The sequence below is a fragment of the Ostrea edulis genome, chromosome 5, assembly GCF_947568905.1.
Source record: "Ostrea edulis chromosome 5, xbOstEdul1.1, whole genome shotgun sequence".
Lineage (NCBI taxonomy): Eukaryota > Metazoa > Mollusca > Bivalvia > Ostreida > Ostreidae > Ostrea > Ostrea edulis.
Window position 1 is genome coordinate 7,547,861 of NC_079168.1, and position 255 is coordinate 7,548,115.

Genomic DNA, 255 nt, shown 5'->3' on the forward strand with positions numbered 1-255 from the left:
TTTGTTTACGGTGTTAATTGTTTGCTTTACGGTGTTAATTGTTTGTTTACGGTGTTAATTGGAGGTTTTCTATCCTGACGTCATGTGCAATGGCTTTAATTTATATCTCAAAAAGAAGAACGATTGGGGTAGCTTAGTGGTAGAGCATTTGGCTCATAATTGGGAGGTTGTGAGTTCGAGCCATGGTGGTGCCAAACTAAGTCAGAAACATGGGTAGTGATTGCTCCCTCGCCAAACACACAATATTTAGAAGCG